Source organism: Peromyscus californicus, unplaced genomic scaffold, assembly GCF_007827085.1.
Source record: "Peromyscus californicus insignis strain IS unplaced genomic scaffold, ASM782708v3 Scaffold_5__1_contigs__length_169319896, whole genome shotgun sequence".
NCBI classification, from domain to species: Eukaryota; Metazoa; Chordata; class Mammalia; order Rodentia; family Cricetidae; genus Peromyscus; species Peromyscus californicus.
The window spans coordinates 72,035,708-72,055,611 of record NW_026294573.1 but is presented as its reverse complement, the minus strand read 5'-3'; positions in this window follow the sequence as shown (position 1 = coordinate 72,055,611).

Genomic DNA, 19,904 nt, shown 5'->3' with positions numbered 1-19,904 from the left:
GTATTCCTCTGAGTGGATGTTTTTCTTTTTGATGTTTGTTTGCTTGTTTGTTTTGGGATTATAATTTAATTACAACAATTTCCCCTCCATTTTCTCCTTCCAAATCCTAGCATATATTCCTTCCTATTCTTCTTCAAATTTATTGCTTGGCTATCTGACTATCAGACATAAATGGCATCTGTTTGAGTCATTTACATGTATTTATCTTAGGTTTGAGAGGGTCCCACCTGATTCCTTTGACAGGAGTGGATGGAAAGGGAGGTGGGGGGAGGGGCTGGAAGTGGAGGTGGGAATGGAAACTGCAGTTGGGATGTAATATGTGAGAGAATAATAATAATAATACAAATATAAATAAAATGAAAGGATTGTGCTGAGGGTTGAATGAGGTCCTGTGTACTCTGCTAACATTATTGCTTTCCAGACAAGGTGATTCTCCTAACAATGGTTTGTAATGAATAACTTTAGGGTCCCATTCCATAGGTCACCTTTCTAGAGGCCTAGGATGACCAACAGGAATGAGGGTGCTATGTGATTTCAGAGACGCAGTTACATGCTAAATCATCTGTTAAAGAAAGGAGGGACCATTAACAATTTGAAGAGACCGTAGGGAGGCAAAAGATCACAGAATAGTTGTAATTTTAATGGTCAGATAATACAGAGTGGCATGCAGGGAGTTAAAAGCTCATATTAGGTTGGACAAATGATCTAAAGATATACATTCAATTGGGCCTCAGGAAAGTGGAAAATATTCTTTGCATTTAGGAAAGCCATAGAATTTTATTCTAATTATATTTCAGCTGATTGTGATTTCCATACCTGAAATGTCAATAGCTAATACTTTAGCATTAATGGAGAGGCCTAAACAGAACAAATTATTTTTAGACACCCAGGACAGATGATGATAGATACTGTTTTGGGAACTTTTTAACGTGTGTGTATCCATGTCTCTCTATGTCTTTATGTGTGCCATGTGCATGTAGGTGCTGGCAGAGTTCAGTCAGGGTGTTGTGGCCTCTGGAGTAGAGTTATATGCTGCTGTGAGCCACCTTGTGTGGTGCTGAAAATAAAACTCAGGTCTTCTGAAAGTACAGTAAGCACTCTGAAACACTGACTCATCCCACTAGGAACCATCATGGGATTTTTATAGGAGACTGATTGTGGTTGTATATTGTGCACCCCAATATATTGTGTACCCTAATAGTGTACCCTAATAAACTTATCTGGGGATCAGAGAACATCCACTAGATTAGACATTCATCTACATAAAGGTGAGGCTGATAGAATCTCTAGTGTCAAGGAAAACCTGCAGCACTCGCAACAGTGTGAAGATTTAACTGATACCCTGTCCCTTCAATGATGATGGTGGAGTTCCAGGCCAAATGGTGCAGAGGGTTTCTTCACAACCACCAAGGAATTGATCAAGGTGCTCTTCATCCTGAAACTATATGCCATCTAGTGTGCTCTCTTGCCACATTGAGGACAAAAAGAGAGTAAGAATAATGCCCAATTTGGGGGCAATTTATCTTCCAGTGAACTGTTCTCCGACAGTCATAACATATGTTTGCCAGTTGGTTTTCTCCAGGAGAGGAAACTGCTGGAGATACTAGGTCACTGCACTAGTTTTGAAGATGTTTTATATTTCTTTTATTCTTCCATTGCATTTTTAGCCTACTTTAGTCCTCTCTATTCTTACTCTAGATACTGATAATGGAAAACAGAATGTTTTTATATTCAGTAGACCATCAATAGGCATTTAGAATACCAATTACAATCTTTTTCTTGGGTCAGGAATGTATTGAGAAGCTACTGATTATGATGGATGGATCCAGCTCTAATATTAAGGCCCTCCTAGAATCCTAACAGTAATGACCCTGAGCAGGTGGTACTTCCTTTCAAGTACTCTCCATGTCTGTGCTAGTGTCCTTGTTTGGGATCTCGTCAAATTTATCTGAGTTCTATAATTTAGCTGAGTTGCTAGGTGGGTAATTGTAAATTCCTCTGACCTGCTTGGATACATATTTTGCTCACCAGCCAGAAGTTACTAGAATTTTAATTCATCGGTTGAACAGGGTTGCTGACAACATGAAGTTAAGTAGAACAAGGTGAGTTGAGCATCAGATATTCCAATAGAATTGCATGGTCAGAATACTATTGTGTCCTTGTGTGAGATACGAGAATGGATTTGAGAGTACATGGAACACTGATTAACCTCTCAGGGGAGGCAGCAGTGCCATTTGTTTGTGTGTTTGTTTGTTAGATGTTTTTCTCCTTCCATGTTGAGACTCTGGCATTATTTCCATTCCTTCTCTTGGCTACTGGTAGGATTGAAGGTAGGGATTTAAAGCCAGTTCTGTAGATTTAAGGGTTCTAATGCTAACTGTTCACTGAGCCATCTCACTGAGTTGCACTTTAGTCACACCATCCCATGCACTGCTTTCTGTGCATTTCACATCCTTTATTGCTGCCTGACATATTTCCAGTCAAGAGTTTCATGTTTAACTACCTGGATCTGGTTAGTCCCTGTTTATTGCATTTAATTTAAATGAGAATCTGTTAATGATGCTTGATGATTAATTTAAGCAGGTTACATACAGTTCATGGTGGAAACTTTTGTATTTAGTGATGAAGTGTTTAGTGTCTGATATCATTTGACAGAAGCTGTGCTTAAATTAAGAAAAAATATTAGAAGGCTATGTCTTTCTCCAAAAGTTGTAGTTATCTAAAATTAGTAACTTTTCAATTTTCTGTTATATGTAGCTTGTAGAGACTATCATTCCTGTCTGAGTGTACACAAACAGCAACAGGTCTGCTGTGTTATGTGGAGCTAGAAAGAAGGGAACTTGTATGGTGGCCTAGACCTATTACAGCCTTGTATCTGCTTTTATTTTGCCTCAATTATGCCTGAAAATAAGAATGCCTTCTAGGATAACTGATAAATGAGTTAGAAAAATGTGCCCAAATGTGTATATCCTCAAAAAATGTTTTCTTTTATAGTATATGATACAAAGTCATATGTGACATAAAGTAGTATATGATATTAAGTAAAGTTTATCTTACCTTAGGAAAATATATCAATATACCAAGACAATATGATTTGTAGAATTAGTCTTGATATTAGAAGCCAGAAATTTGTCAGGGTATCTCTCTTTTTGTTATGCAAATGGTTTACTAAGCATCTACATCACTTGTTATTTCTAGAACAACAGAAAATTCCATCAATGTAATTCAAACTTTCCTTTTATAAGATATCAAGATGATAAAGAACTTTGTACATAGTTCTGCCTTCAGCCTTTGTCAGACAAGTTTTTGGTTTTCTTTACTGAACATAAATGTAGACTGATCACAGTGTTGAGGATAAGTGACTACTGAGTCCTCAACTCTTAAAATAGCATCCATATCACTTCTAATGATCATAGAAATTAGCAGAAGAGGACATGGGAGAAATGTTAGAGCAATAGTATGGAGTAGGGTTGTGAAATGCTGTCTTCTAGGCATCCCATGGATATGGCACACAGAAACTGGAAGCAATTCTGGTTAACTTGACAGGGACTAGACAAACGTAGACCTGTTAATTTCCAATTTTGGATCAAGAAGGAGCTCATGAGGTATAGCTTTTCTCCAGAAAATTGATGGGTACAAATGGCTGCTGGAAAAAAGTCATTGTCTTCAGTGTTGGAGTCACAAGTAAAATACCCATTTTTCAGTGGACAGCTCTATACCCATGCTTAGGTGAATGGCTGAATAAACTCAGTGGGACAAAAATAAGACAAAACCATGTTAATAAGAATACTTGTCTAGAGGAGAGGAGCATCTTTCAGGGAGGAGAGGATAAAAGAATGTAGAGTTATGAGTATGACCAGAAAGTAATATATATGTTCAATACACATGCATACAATACATATCTATGGTATTTTCAAATAATAAATCAGTGTTTCAAAGAGCTATATAGAAAGTATTATAAGAAAAATCATTATAGGAACTCCTAAAAATGGTAGGGACTTTATTTTGCAGCAATTGCCACATAAAGAGAAAATATTTCTGATTATTATCCTGATGTGAATGAGAATTAAAATGTTTAGGTCAATTCTTGCACATACTTAAAATTACTTAAGTGAATTTGTTAGACTAGCAACACTGCAACAAGACTGAAATTATTCTATAATTTAGCCTCCTTCTAATAATGAGAAAATTAATATTATCTTTTCTAATAATACCATAGTATATTCATGTTAGCTTTGATCAGCATGATTATGAAATAATGTGGTGTGAATAGCCACTACTGCACTGTTTTTTAATTACTATTATTTTTCCCATAAATGGTACCACAATTGTCTTAATTTCATGAGCACAAGTCAAGATTTGAGGGTTCATCAGCTATTTCTATGTATGCAATATGTTATCCCTAATTCCATAGATCAGCAAATCAGTGAGAGGTTCTCTAAATATTTAATTACCAGTTCCATGACACAGTGGTAGATGTAGAAAATAATTACAGGAAGAACAAAGTGGTCATGGCTCTATATATGTGCCTTGAGATTCAGTCTCCATATGACTAATTGAACAGGGGAATGATGGTTTCCAAGGAGTGGTGTTAGGTACAAGACAATTTTTGTTTATTTCAAAGAAATTCCTAGTGAGGATCGTTTTCATTTCTCTTGGAAAAGCCAATGAAGAATTGTTGAATTTTATGGAGAAATTAAGTTACACTAAATATTTTGAGAACAAATTTTTTACTGGTACAAAGTGGTTAAAGTTTTTCATATTGCACCGCCAATATATAAGTGGTGAAATTTCTATACCTCCTTGACATTTATTATTTTCTATTTTTAAATAAATTGGCACCATAATGTAATTTTAGTTCTCACCTCATTGATGATTAATATTAAAATGTGCTAACTGTGATATTACCATTTGATATCTGTTCAAATTCTTTGAATGATTTTTAAATTCATTGTTTGTTTTTTTAATGATGAATACTCATCACAGTATATCCAACTCACAGTAAACCAATGACCACAAAAATTTAGAATTACTAAAGATTACTCTGTCAGAAGAGAATTTCTTCACAAAAAGTGAAGCTTAAAGATCTATAAGCTTGCAAGTAGTTCAAATTTTAGCATGCAATGAAGTACATTTGCTAATGGGGAGATAACAAAATACTGTTTGATCACAGCAGCTGAGTGTACACGTCTAGAAAGAATCCACAATTTATGACATTTTCAGGAGGAACAGCTTCCTGAATTGTTGAAAGAATACTGGAAGGAACATCAATGGACAGTTAAAAAACAAGGCAATTGATTCTCTGTGGTTTGCACTGGAATGTGAACAATAAAGAGCTTCAATTGATACTTCTCTATTATTTATTAAAGGAGCCAATGCCAAGTGTACTGACTGTGGCATTAAAAAGCTTGCCTCTACAAGGAGTGTGCAAAGAGCAATTGTCAGCTAAACTATTTTAGAAATAGAGAAAACAAAGGTCTATTGGAATGTGAAGTAAAGTCTGCTAAGAAGACCTAATTATGGTTATTATTCATCACATTAAAATTATATTGGGGCAGGAACATATTTTGGTGGGCATTTACACTTATACCATTACCTTTATACTATTTCACAACACAACTAGAGAGGTGAGTTCTTCACTCTAACTTGTGTTTTTATTTATTCATTCATTTATTTATTTATTTATTTATTTTGGGGTTTTTTGTTTTTGTTTTTTGAGACAGGGTTTCTCTGTGTAGTTTTGGTGCCTGTCCTGGATCTTGCTCTGTAGACCAGGCTGGCCTCGAACTCACAGAGATCCGCCTGGCTCTGCCTCCCGAGTTCTGGTATTAAAGACATGTGCCACCACCGCCCGGCCCTAACAGTAGTTTCAAGTAGTGCCACTGACAACCACAGATATTTCTGTGGGCTTTTGTTCTTGTCAATCCCATGAAGGTGTGTTGTAATAGGAGCTTAATAACTTGACTGGCTATATATCACAGATGTTTTATATTTCACCAAGAGCAATGTTTTATTTTATTTTGGTGCACTCCAGGGAAAAACTGATTTTCTTCAAAATGAGAGAAAATATTCCCAAGCACTATACTGAGCACTGATTGTTTTAAAAAAAAATTAGCATTCATTTCCTTGATAAGTTTTCTTGTGAATTTTCTACCTAAAATCACAGTGTTAAGCAATGTTGATGTGTGAATACCATACTATGAAACTTCATTTTGACAAAAATAACCATATTTTCATCACCAGTAATTCCAAGATACGTAATGCACTTTCCATGTTAGTAAAAGGAGTAGGTTCACCATGCCTACAAAAATGAAGCAAGTGTATTTTCAAAGTTCAATTAAAATGCCAGCAACATTTTTTTGCAGACCCTAATGCAAGTGCAAATAAGATTTCCATTTTTCACAATCCATTTAACTGTGTAATTGAGGAGCTCCCACCTAACCTTCCCTTGGAAGATACTGATCCACAGTGTGATAGCATGTTAAAATATACATATAAGGAGAAAAATTAATGTAAGTCTTTAAATGTCTTCCAAGTGATAAATATGCTCAATTAAAACCATATGCTCATAGGTGGATAACAGAATTTGGCAGTATTTACACATGAGCAAAGAAATATTCAAATATGACTTACATAAATTCAAACTAGAAATCAGCATGAACAGATAAAGTCTCTAATCAATTTCAGTAATGGGAGCACTAGCTTTGAAACATAATTAAGAAAGATATCCCTCAAATCAGTTTTATTCCTTTGATTAATTTCGCTGAATTACAAAACCAATATGCAGTTTTAATTTGTGCATATTAAATTTCATCACTTGAAACTTGAGGACGTTTTTCTTCTCATTATAAGAGCGTGGGCATACTGTTTTTGATTTAACTCTTACCTTATAAGCCTAACTTGGTTATGATGTTACTCTTACTGACAATGTTAGCTGATCTTTGACCTATAGTCCATCACTTTTTATATAAGTACAAGGAAAAACAAAGTAACCGTGCATGTATGTTCAAATCAATATTAAAAGAGGCATGAGGAATATAGTGTAGGAATGAAATAAGTTTGTTTTTTTATAGAAGAGGTATAGAAATGAGATGGAAAGTTAAAAGGAATCAGGGAAGACAATCTTCTCTAAAGTTGACTTTTTCTACTTCCTTGTTATTTCTAATCATTTTAAGGTTTACATGCTCATGTATAAACAAATGAATGAACATAGATTAAATAGACACCTAAAACAGATAGAATTGGAGAAAATGTGCTAAAATATTGACTCAAATGAAATTAATGATGTTTTAAATTAGAAACATGCCCATACTGAAGAAGATACTGATGTAAAATCTAGATAAGTTTTTTTAAAAGTATTCTATATGCTTTGAACTAAAGGTGAAAAGAATTCCTCATAGATATGCAATTCTAGTGGATCTATTTTTACAGAGACAATAAATGCTTTTGAATCAATCTTTTAGTCTTTTAAAAATTGAGATGATACATGAATCTGTTTTAGATTAAACAATTTGTTTCTAAGAGTCAGAAAGGAGTTAAAAATTTTGGAAAGAAAATGTAACCAAAAATTTTTTTGGCATTGGCTAAAAATTAGAGTTATAAACACAATGTGAGGTATGTCACGGCATTTCTAAATAGCCTGGTACAGAAATGACTATAGATGAGCAGATGACTATATGTTAAAGGACCCTACTGGGCAAATGAAAACAGTCTCAAGAGTACATATCAAACAACACAGAGATTTTGTAGAAAGTATGATGTGATAAACTAGGAAAAAGAAACCACAGCCTTATCTGGGGTACAAGGAAACTTCTTTACATATCTGTCCTGCTCCTGGATTGTTTATAAGTTGCCTGACAATTGCTTTAACACATCAAACAACACAGAAATTTTGTAGAAAGTATGATGTGATACAGTGGGAGAAAGAAACCACAGTGTTATTTGGGGTACAAAGAAACTTCCTTACATATCCATCCTGGATCATTTATAAACTGCCTGATAATTGTTTTAATTCAAGATTATGAAACACAAAGTTTTTTTTTAAGTTTTTGAGGGGTTATTTGATGTAAAGTCTTAATATGTAGCCCCAATTAGCTTGAAACAAAATATAGTCTGGGTTGAGCTCTAATCCATTGCAATCTGTCAGGTGTATCCTTCCAATTATGATTCAAGATTTGACCCATAACGCCTAGCTTCACATGAATAAATATTTTATTTAAATAAAGCTCAAGGAACTAGGTTTTAGAGATATTTCAATGTTTCATTGCTTATTAACTGCAACAAATAAAAAAAGAACTTTGACTCTTGGAGCTCGTCCTGGTGTTTGGCTGTGTATCTGCATCTGCTTCCATCAGTTATTGGAGAAAGGCTCTATGATGACAGTTAGGGTATTTATCCATCTGATAGTATGGTAAGCCAGTTCAGGAACCCTCTCCACTTTTTCTAATAGTCTAAGCTGTGTTCATCCTTGGGGATTCCTGGGAACTACCCTAGCACCCAGTTTCTCCCTATCCCATGACATTTCCCACTATTATGGTATCTCTTTCATTGTTCTCCCATTCCATCGCTGTTCCAGCTCAACCATCCCATTCCCTTATGTTCTTATCCACCATCACCTGACCTCCATTGCCCACTCTTCATAACCAGTTTAATCATGGAGATCTCATGTATTTCCCCTTCCCAGGGTGATCCATGCATCTCTTAGGTCATCCTTACTGGCTAGCTTCTCTGGAGCCGTGGGTTGTAGTCTGGTTATCATTTGCTTTACATATAGTATCCACTTATGAGTGAGAACATACCATGTTTGTCCTTCTGAGTTTGGGTTAATTCACTCAGGATATTTTCTAGTGCCATCCATTTGCCTGCAAATTTCATGATGTTATTGTTTTTCACTGCTGAGTAGTACTCCATTGTGTATATGTACCACATTTTCTATATCAATTCTTCAGTTGAGGGGCATCTAGGTTGTTTCCAGGTTCTGGCTATTATGAATAATGCTGCTATAAACATAGTTGAGCATGTGTCCTTGTGGTATGATTGAGCATTCCTTGGGTATGTGCCCAAGAGTGGTGTAGTTGGGTCTAAAGAAAGACTGATTCCCAATTTTCTGAGAAATCGCCATACTGATTTCGAAAGTGGCTGTATAAGTTTGCACTCCCACCAACAGTGGAGGAGTGCTCCCACATTCTCTCCAACATAAGCTGTCTTCAGTGTTTTTGTTCTTAGCCATTCTGACAGGTTTAAGATAGTATCTCAGAGCTGTTTTGATTTGCATTTCCCTGTCTAAGAGAGAGAAGAGGGATTCTATGAGCAAGGGCATCAAGATCATGATGGAGAAACCTACAGGGACAACCAAACTGGTGGGAATTTATGAAATTTAGATAAAAAACTGTGGACTCTACATGGGACTGGACTAGGCTTTCTGCATAGTGAGACAGTTGTGTAGCTTCATCTGCTTAAGGGGCCCCTGGCAGTTGGATCAGAATCCATCCCTGGTACATGAATAGGGTTTTTGGTGCCTACTACTTATGATGGACACTTCCAAAGCCTTGAATCAGGGGGAGGGCCTTCTACCAGCCTCTACGAAATGTACATCCCCATGGGATTTCTTTCCTTCTTGTAGGAGGGAATGGGGGGGTATGTTGGGAGGAGGAGGCTGAAGGGGCAGGAGGAGGGAAGAGGGGAATCTTTGATTGGTATATAAAAAGAATAAAAAAAAATTTCTTAATAAAAGAACTTTGACTAGAAGTGGTTTGTCAATTCAAATGTCCATTAGCAATGGGAACTTATTGGCTATGAGTATGCTTATGACAGGTTGTGAATCTGTTTATGTGAATACACATTTCTCTGTCACTTGCTGCCAGATGGGAAGGTCTGGGATTGTACCTCTTCCATAAAGGGTGGCAGGACTAGATCAAATTCTTTGTTTATGCAAGATTATCTGCTACTCTTAGCAACTAGTTTTCATTAGATAACTGGTTTATAGGACACAAACAAGAAAAGAATTAGTCTGGGAATCTTTTTTTTTTTGAGAGCGACAGAAAGAACTGTTATAAGAATGAAAAGAAGCATCAGAGTGGAACCATCTGGTTTGAATGTTTTAAATTTAGGAGGAGCTGTAATTATGTACAAGTCTAGAAAAAAACTGAAATCAACATACACATAAAGGTATTTTAACCAATTAATTCAATAATCACAATTTCACACTAATGTAAATAAAAACTAAATTAATTGTAAATGAATGAATAAAGGGAAAACTATACCTTTTATTGCTGACTATCCACTGAGACAAAAATCTGGAGATAGAAATCTAACATTTGGCAACAATAATACTTTATTCAATCAATAATTATTAATCACACTCTAACTAATTGGTGTGTGTTTTAAAAGTTACAGATTATTTGCTTGAACTTTGCCTACCTGCAAAATACCACTATGTACTAAAACTAATGTGGTAACCATAGTAAATATAGACTACAGTGAGCTTAACAACATAATGTGTCTCTTGATAGAATGCATAGTAACAAATTCTGTGACCTGAATTTAGGTTCCTTTCTCAAAATGTGTAATTTATACTTAATTATACATTATACAGACAAAACAAAATGAAGGCAGTTTTCCAAAATTTCTAATTAATGATTTTTCAAAAATGTTAATTTTATAAACTACCATTAAAACCACACAAATCCCTATAACAAAGTTGACCAAAGAGACATGTAATAAATGAACTCAAAGCTTGATACATTGTCCTTCACTGTGAAAAGGATTGCTTTGATAATTTTTACAATCTGAATAAATAATTTATAAGTTACATGGTAATAGTTAATCAAGCATAGGTTTCTAGATTTCCTAAATATCTTATAAAGAATTCACTTAATTTGGAAACTGAAAGTACTTAAGAATAAAAGTGAACCTCAATAAGTCAGTAGAAAATTAATTCACAATTTATGAGAAAAAAGTACAATAGATTATATAAGTCCAAGGTAACTCTTCAAAGACATATATGTTAAGAATTGTGGTAGGTAAAGTCACAGGGCATATGCCATGGAGAAATTAAGCTGCTTCTGACTTGGAAACATCATTCTTATTGGCTAGTTTTCACCTTATTAGAAGATGACATGTAGAATATCAAGGCAGAAAAATAATCACTGTCCTTATTCAGCTCTAAACCCAGTAAGATAAAATTGCAATTGACCTGGAAAGATAAGATCATTGGGGCAATATTGGCAGAAATGTTATGGGTGTAACCACTTTCTAATTGGTTTTAAGATCTGTCTCACAAGTCAGAACTCATGTTTATTACCATTAACAGAGACAATAATGAGTTGTACTAGGGAAGAAGCTACAACTATTATTTTGCTATGTGGACATAGTATTAAATTGTCTGCTCAGTATTTATATTATACCATACATGAGAAGTACATCTCACAACCCTTATTCTTTTTTTTTGTTTGTTTTTTATTTTTTTTTTCATTTTTTTTTATTAATTTATTTTGCAATACAATTCAGTTCTACATATCAGCCACGGATTCCCTTGTTCTCCCCCCTCCCGTCCCCCTCACCTTCCCCCAAACCCCCCCCCCATTCCCATCTCCTCCACGGCAAAGCCTTCCCCACAGACTGAGGTCAACCTGGTAGACTCAGTCCAGGTAGGTCTAGTCCCCTCCTCCCAGGCCGAGCCAAACAATCCTGCATAGGCCCCAGGTTTCAAACAGCCAACTCATGCAATGAGCACAGGACCTGGTCCCACTGCCTGGATGCCTCCCAAACAGATCAAGCCAATCAACTGTCTCACCCATTCAGAGGGCCTGATCCAGTGGGGACCCCTCAGCCATTGGTTCATAGTTCATGTGTTTCCATTCATTTGGCTATTTGTCCCTGTGCTTTATCCAACCTTGGTCTCAACAATTCTTGTTCATATAAACCCTCCTCATTCTCGCTAATTGGACTCCCAGAGATCCACCCGGGGCCTAGTCATGGATCTCTGCATCCAGATCCCTCAGTAGTTGGATGAGGTTTCTAGCACAACAATTAGGGTGTTTGGCCATCCCATCACCAGAGTAGGTCAGTTCGGGCTGTCTCTCGACCACTGCCAGCAGTCTGTTGTGTGGGTATCTTTGTGGATTTCTGTGGGCCTCTCTAGCACTTTGCTTCTTCCTATTCTCATGTGGTCTTTATTTACCATGGTCTCCTATTTCTTGTTCTCCCTCTCTGTTGTTGATCCAGCTGGGATCTCCCGCTCTCCCAAGCTCTCTTTCCCTCGACCCTCGCCTTTCATTACCCCCACTCATGTCCAGGCTGTTCATGTAGATCTCATTCCATTTCTCTGTCATTGGGTGATCCCTGTGTCTTTCTTGACAACCCTTATTCTTATTTGCAATAGACAGTTATCAATACAGAGACTTGCAACTGGTCAATACTTAGAGAATAAAGATTGTGGACTGTAACTGAATTTTTTTCTGTGCCCCAGCTGGCCGGTGGTTAGGAAAAAATCTCTCTCACCTGTGGTCCTGCAGCTGCTTATAAAATAATCATTCAGAAGCTTATATTAATTATAACTGCTTGGCCATTAGCTCAGGCTTATTATTGACTCAAAATTGTTCCTTTCTTGATTTTGAATTCTAAACATAATAAATTACCAATTTGAAAGAGCTTCTCAACTTTGGGTAGAATTTACAAACACTTCCTCCATCTATGTTAAGCTTACACTTAAATTTAGCCCATTTCTGTTAATCTATATGTTGTCACATGTTCTGTGGCTTTACCTGTGTGCTTCCTGGATGACGGACGGGCTGGCATCTCCTCACTCAGCCTTCCTCTTCCCAGAATTCTCCTTATCTGCTTATCCTGCCTATACTTCTTACCTAGCTACTGGCCAATCAGCATTTATGAACCAATCAGAGCAACACATATTCACAGCATATAGAGTGACATTCCACAGCAATGGATAGCTCAGCTCTAAATCAGAGAGCTAGATCATAGCCACTATCCCCAAGGCTCAATGATCACAGCTGAAGATGGGGAGGAAAGATTGTAAGAGAAAAAGGTAGTGAATGATTGTAGCAAATAAGTTTTCAAATATGATGTGGCCATCACAAAATGAGTTCACAGTGCTCATGACTGTATGCTTAACTCTTCTACAATTCAAGACATCTAAAGTCCTAACATAGATGGAAGAGGTGTTTATAAATTCTACTCAAAGTTGAAAAGCGCTTTAAAATTGGTGATTTATTATGTTTAGAATTCAAAATCAAGAAAGGAACAATTTTGGGTCAGGTCAAATAAATATCTTAAGGAAAGTAGAATGCAGATGATATGAAAGGGAAAGGGGGAGTACTGGGGATGGAAGTTTCAGAGGGAAGAAGAATAAATGGATGGGCTCAGGAGGATATGACAGGGACAACTAGCAGTAAAGACATTTAAAGAGCTGTGCAGAAACAGAAATCTACTACATTATATGATTCATATATATATATATATATATATATATATGTTTATATAAAGAGTTTAAAGAGAATTAACTTATACAAGATATTATGCTAGGTGTTAGATACTTTCCTTCAAGATTTTGGTCAGAAATATTCTGAAGACACTCCAAATACTATAACCTGGTGCCATTGATCTTGATTCCTACCAAGACAATAAGACCTTTATTACTGAAGACATGTGTTAGACATAAGATATAAGGCTGTCAGATTGGTATTGACCTGTAAACTTCCTCTTTGATGGCTAGGTTTTGTAGTACTTGTAGGGGCTATATGCACTACTACTAAGAAAGTCATCAACATTCCTTTCTAACTATGACACCTCTAAACTGCAATAACTACCTACTTGGCAAGGTATCTTCCTATGAGCAACAGTAGCACAAATGTTATGGAATAATCATCTGCTTTCTCATTTTATTTAAGGCCAGATTGGTATGAAGAAACATGCCTGGTACAATAAGTCTGTCCAAGAACAAATGGTTGGCAAAGCACACTGGCCCCATGGGTGAATCTACAACTCTTATTCTCCTAAAAGGACAGAGTATCAAAATATCCTTTATATGTGTATCTATCTACCTGTAAATTTGTGCAGCTCTCAGGTCACATCAGAAAACTCTTGTTGTAGAGTGGATGGTGGTTAACATAGAAACTCACAATTTTTCCAACTCCAGAGAGTAAGAGTTAATGGAGAGCTCATCTACAAATGGGATAACTATAAATTTTTTCCTCCAAGTCTTATGGACCACCACAGAAGAAGGGGTTGAAGAATTGTGGGAACTAAAAGTCACATAGGACTAGAGTGGAAAACTTTCATCTGGATATGACAGGACTATTGCAGTCATTAACTCAGAATCTGAGTTTGCTTTCACAAAACCTTCAGAGGATCAAGCCAGTCAATGTTCTACCATGGAGGGGGAAGGGGTTCATAAAACCCTACCCCTAAATGACGTGCTATGGATAGTTAATGGCTTCTGGGATAGAGACAGTTTTCCTTTAGGATGTGGCTTCTGGTAGGTAAAGCAAGTTGCATTGGATGGCTCCATATTCAGTTGTGCATGGCAGAAGTAACTGAACTAAAAAGTGGGTTATTCAAGTAAAATGAGGACCCAAAGTTGGGCGGTAGGGAAACAGGGTGGATATTGGCAGAATTTTATCAAAATACATTATATATTTTTGGGTGTGAGCCTAGCCTTTAACGTCTGAGCCAGCTGAGGACCCCCAACTGGATCAGGCCCTCTGGAAAAGTGAGACAGTTGATTAGCTTGATCTGTTTGGGAGGCATCCAGGCAGTGGGACCAAGTCCTGTACTCAGTGCATGAGTTGGATGTTTGAAACCTGGGGCTTATACAGGGACACTTGGCTCAGCCTGGGAGGAGGGGACTGGAGCTGCCTGGACTGAATCTACCAGGTTGAACTCAATCTTCAGGGGAGTCTTTACCCTGGAGGAGATGGGAATGGGGGGTGGGCTGGGGGGATGGCGGGGGGGGAGGGGGGAGAACAAGGGAATCTGTGGCTGATATGTAAAATTAAATTAAATTATAAAATAAAAAATACATTATATAACATTTTCATATATATATATATATATATATATATATATATATATATATATGCAGTGTCCAAATCAACTTCATATTAAGAACTGAACAATAAATGTATCATTTTATTAATTTTAAATAACATACAATCCATAAACAGGGTATATTAGCTATGTTATAATTAAATACTAGTAAATTTTTAGATGATTCTATTCTTTATTCTTTCAAAGTCCTCTGTGTGCATATCAAAGTAATTGCCTAACATTTAAAATAATACATGTTGTTTTCTTTGTTTACTGTATTGGTAAAAGTAAACATAATATCTTTTAATCTTGAATGTCCTTTTATTTTCCTAAGGGCTGTCAGGATAATATGATATCTACTTTTCTGCTTTTTATACTGACTTGTGAAAGCATAGAGGAAAAGACAAAAAATGTTCTCTCTCTCTCTCTCTCTCTCTCTCTCTCTCTCTCCCTCCTCCTGTGTATGTATGTACTGATTCCAATGCATATTCTTTTTGTTTATTAAATGATGACCACAAAGATACTTTATAATTTTTATGAGTGTGTCTCACTTCTTCTTTTAAGACTTCTAGCTTTATGTTTTATATATTCATGATTTTTGCAATTTCAATTAAAGGGCTTGAATCAAACATGAAACCTGCTATGTCATAGGACACTGTCTAGAGCTACAGTAGTGTTGACAAGTTCACTTGACGTATGATTGGCCAGCACACTACCAAGAGAGCAAGGGAGGAAACAAGTATTAGCAGAACCTTCATTTTCTAGGATAATCTTGAGAGACAGAAGTAATTTTACAACTCAGAGTAGTATTATGTAGTCACTGCTTCACTTGCTTGATGAGTATAAATGGTCTTTGACATATTTATAAAGGAAGTGAATTACCTGAGAATTTTGACAGACGTAAAAGTTGAACCATTAAAATGCATAGAGAAAGGGATACACTATAGGCGGACATTTCTGGTCCTATCTGCCAGTTCCCAAATAACTGACACAGAGTGTAGCTAGAGTTTTCCTGCCTGGCCCACAGTCAGGACAAATCTCTCTCACCTGCCAGTCCCACAGCCGCTCAGACCCAACCAAGTAAACACAGAGACTTATATTGGTTACAAACTGTATGGCCATGGCAGGCTTCTTGCTAACTGTTCTTATATCTTAAATTAATCCATTTCTATAAATCTATACCTTGCAACGTGGCTCATGGCTACCGGCATCTTCACATCTGTTTCTCATCGTGGCGGCTGGCAGTGTCTTTCTCACTCAGCCTTCCACTTCCCAGCTTTATTCTCCTCCTTGTCCCGCCTACACTTCCTGCCTAGCCACTGGCCAATCAGTGTTTTATTTATTGACCAATCAGAGCAACACATTTGCCATACAGAACATCCCACAGCACTTCCCCTTTTCTTTCTTTCTTTTTTTTTTTTTTCCCAAAAAGGAAGGTTTTAACCTTAACAAAGTAAAATTACATATAATTTGGGAATTTGGGCGTAGCTTCTCATTACTTCCTGCTGGAGGGGGGCGCTGTATCTTATGGGGACACAAAGAAAATTTTAGAATTATGAAATAATCCATGAAGCTGTATTGTCTGAGCCAGTTGCCTTCAAACCATTCTGGATGTTGGATCATCTGGGCCATGGTGTCATCGGAGACCTTTCAGGGGGTCTTCGCTGGTCAAACCTGATGTATCTTAATCTGGAACAAATCCATAGCCTTTGGCTTTCTGTTGAAACCAGAGCAGAGCCTCCTTTCCAAGGCAACACATCCTTAAATCCAAATTTTGAAGTCAAGGTATCTTTAAAATATACATATTGGTTTAACTCAACATCTTTTATGATCAAATGTTCTTCTGCAGTTAAAAATCCCAAAGACAACACAATCCAGATTCTCTGTGTAATGTTCATCTTTACGTGGCTTATTTTTTATATTAATTTTACTGTCTCTTTAAAGACTTTATTTTTTAAAACTATGTATTTGTTTATATAAGTGTATATATCACCTTTTTTGTCTCTTTTAAGCCTACGTATATTTTACACACATTGTAAACTATTACATCTGAATCTGTCTTATTGTGAATCTATTGCTTTAAACTGCAGCATTTGTAAGACTGAAATGGCGCTATGGCTGCTGGCTCTGCCCACCTTAGCTTTGCAACATGGCAGTGGTATGTTTACTGCCAGCTCTGGGAGCTATCATGGGTCTATGCTTTTATCCAAGCAGCATGTAGCCCAGAAACCTCTTTTTTTGTTTTATACTAGCAAAGGCTAAATCCACCACGCAGCTTAATGTGCCACTTGCAGAGACCTCATTCCCGCCATAAGGCAGGTAGAGCACGCATGCTAGGAACCCACCAGTAGCTAAAACAGGCAAGCTGCTGCTCATTTGAGAGAGACAATTAGGAAGCTGTTTTTAGTTCTCTTTTAGAATCTTTTCTCAGGTTTTAGGTGGAAACTCTTGCCAACACGTTGGGCACCATTTGTAGCTAGAGTTTTCCTGCCTGGCCCATGGTCAGGGCAAATCTCTCTCACCTACCAGTCCCACAGCTGCTCAAACCCAACCAAATAAACACAGAAACTTATATTGGTTACAAACTGTATGGCCGTGGCAGGCTTCTTGCTAATTGTTCTTACAGCTAGAATTAATCCATTTCTATAAATCTATACCTTGCCACGTGGCTCATGGCTTACCAGCATCTTCACATACTGTTTGTCATCGTGGTGGCTGGTAGTGCCTCTCTCACTCAGCCTTCCACTTCCCAGCTTTATTCTACTCCTTGTCCCACCTATACTTCCTGCCTAGCCACTGGCCAATCAGTGTTTTATTTATTGACCAATCAGAGCAACACATTTGCCATACAGAATATCCCACAGCACTAGAGGCTTAATTATAAATGATCAGCCAATGCTCAAGTTTATTGCTAACTACCTCTTACATTTTAAGTTAACCCATATTCCTTATTTAAGCTCTGCCACATGGCAGTACCTTTATTAACATGGCAAGTTCATCTCCTGCTCCTTCTGCATTTGTCTGGCAACTCCAGACTCTGCCCCTTTTCTTCCCAGCATTCTCCTAGTCTGGTTCTCTGGCCTAACCTTATTCTGTTTAGCTATAACCAGTAAGCTTCTTTGTTAAGCCAATCACAATGATATATTCACATAATATAAAGGAATACTCCACAGCAATATACCATTTTCATCACAAGTATGGACTGGAAGAAATTCACAACGGAGGTTTTCTTTCTTAACCTACTCTAGGAAGAAATATAAGTAGACCTTCCTGTGATATCACATACTAGAGTTCCCTGGGTCATCAATATATTAGGAGTCATGACTGTCATTGAAATTATAAATTACAGAGAATTTCACATCACTACATATCCGTATATATCCTGGCCTGTGGATAGAATAGATGGAACAAATACATTGATTATGAGTAGGACAATAGTGGCCTATATGGGATGAGCAGCCTCATTGTAACCCTGAGTTATTCTCAGGAGAAGATCTGGCTGAAGAAAATCAGTATGTTAAAAAAAAAAAAGAAACTTGTTAATAACAATGAATATAGGAACCCTCATCCAGCATAAGATAATATGCTATAAATGTTCAGATAAATAGAAGTCAGCAAAGTGCTAGTCCTATTCCTGTCCTGTTTATTTCATTCATGATGGGTTAATGAGCATGTCTGAAATGAGTTATATTATAGTACTTGTGTTGTGTAACTATTTCCTTTGAGATTGAAATATTCCATTTCCCAAGAAGTCCCTTAAAACAAAAGGTAAACAACTCAAAATAGCTTCAGGAAATCCCCAAAACTGACCAGGTTCACAAGGACTCTCCCTGCAAGAGCAAGGAATAAAGATGGCTGAGAGTCACTTTCAGACAAGGCGTTTGCAGAAAAATCACAGATCACACTACCTTCATGGAGGAAACAGAAACCAGATGAGCTTCCTGGAAGAGGTATAGACAAACTGAGTCAGTTGGTAAAGACACTTGCCAATATAGTGAGCTGCCTGCAGACAGTATAGTGTGCTTCAGTCTGTCAACTTTGATGAGCTACCACCTGTGGTGGTGTGGGCTTTGATGATGCAGCTGTATATTAGTCACTTCTGCTCTTATAAGCAACCCCTCACCCATATTTCTGTAAGTAGTCACAATGAAACACATTGGTTCATCTAGTTGGACTTCAGTAATATCTATACTCTGTTATGTTGTGGGCTCCCTATCTGGGGTAAGCAGATATGTATGTTGTACCACCCTAGGAAAATCTTGTCATACAACAACTTGAAAGCACTAAGGAATTGTTCCATGTAAAAAATGCCGTGGACTTTTAAATACATGCATACATTCCAACATGCTAATTCCATCAGCGGTAGATACTAAGGAAGGTGAGAGGTGAAACTTTACTTAAATTTCAAAGTCTCTGGTCTATAAAATGAATTCATATAAAACAAAAGCCCAGCATCTGTTAGTTAAATCAGCCACCTACTCTTAACTCTGGAAGAAGCTTGGCAAGAAGCATAGTTATATAGAGTGCAATTCAGAAAAATCTGAACCCCTCTATTCTCTAAATCCATTCTAAAGCTGTGTAAAATAGAATGACCCCAAAGATACAGTCTAAGGATTATTGGTATTTCTTGGTTGGCTCTAGGCTGCGCATCATCATCTTTCGGTTTGGAGCTTATGGGTCAGGTTTCCTCTGGCCAGAGTGCTCTCTGTAGAAAGATGATCCAACCTGATATATGCCTGTCCATTTTGATGTAAATACCTTCTCCATGTTTGTGACAGTTTGAATGAAAATACCTACTGTACATTCATATATTTGAGCACTTGGTCCCAGTTTGCAGTGCTGTTTGGGAAGGTTAGAAG